This window comes from Tenrec ecaudatus, chromosome 13, assembly GCF_050624435.1.
Source record: "Tenrec ecaudatus isolate mTenEca1 chromosome 13, mTenEca1.hap1, whole genome shotgun sequence".
Taxonomy (NCBI): Eukaryota; Metazoa; Chordata; class Mammalia; order Afrosoricida; family Tenrecidae; genus Tenrec; species Tenrec ecaudatus.
The window spans coordinates 124,659,587-124,660,003 of record NC_134542.1 but is presented as its reverse complement, the minus strand read 5'-3'; positions in this window follow the sequence as shown (position 1 = coordinate 124,660,003).

The following is a 417-nucleotide window of genomic DNA, read 5'->3' as shown; positions in this document are numbered from 1 at the left end:
ATCACGTGGGAATAGAGGGGCGGTGCCTGTGCGAAGGGGCGGGGCCTGGAGATAATGGGAGAGTTGGGGAGGGCGGGGCCTGGAGGTGAGGCTCAGGGCCCTGAGTGGCAATGGATTCCTTCATTGTTAGTCTGGAAACCCTGCTGAAACCTGTGCTCTTTGGGTGGGTCTGCTTGCATTTGAAATGCGTTATCATTTGAATCACAACAACACACAAGCCCAGACACAGCGGGGGGTGGAAGGCATGCTTCCCAAGTGAGAACTTCCGCAAGAGACAACTCCAGCTGCTAGGACCACAGACCCACACTAAAGGCGTCTGATGCCATCTGCTCCCCTTGACCATGTCTTTCCTGGGTTCCCCCTGAACGCTCCTCAACCACCCAACTCGAAGAGGCCCGAGCCTTGTAGATTCAAGAG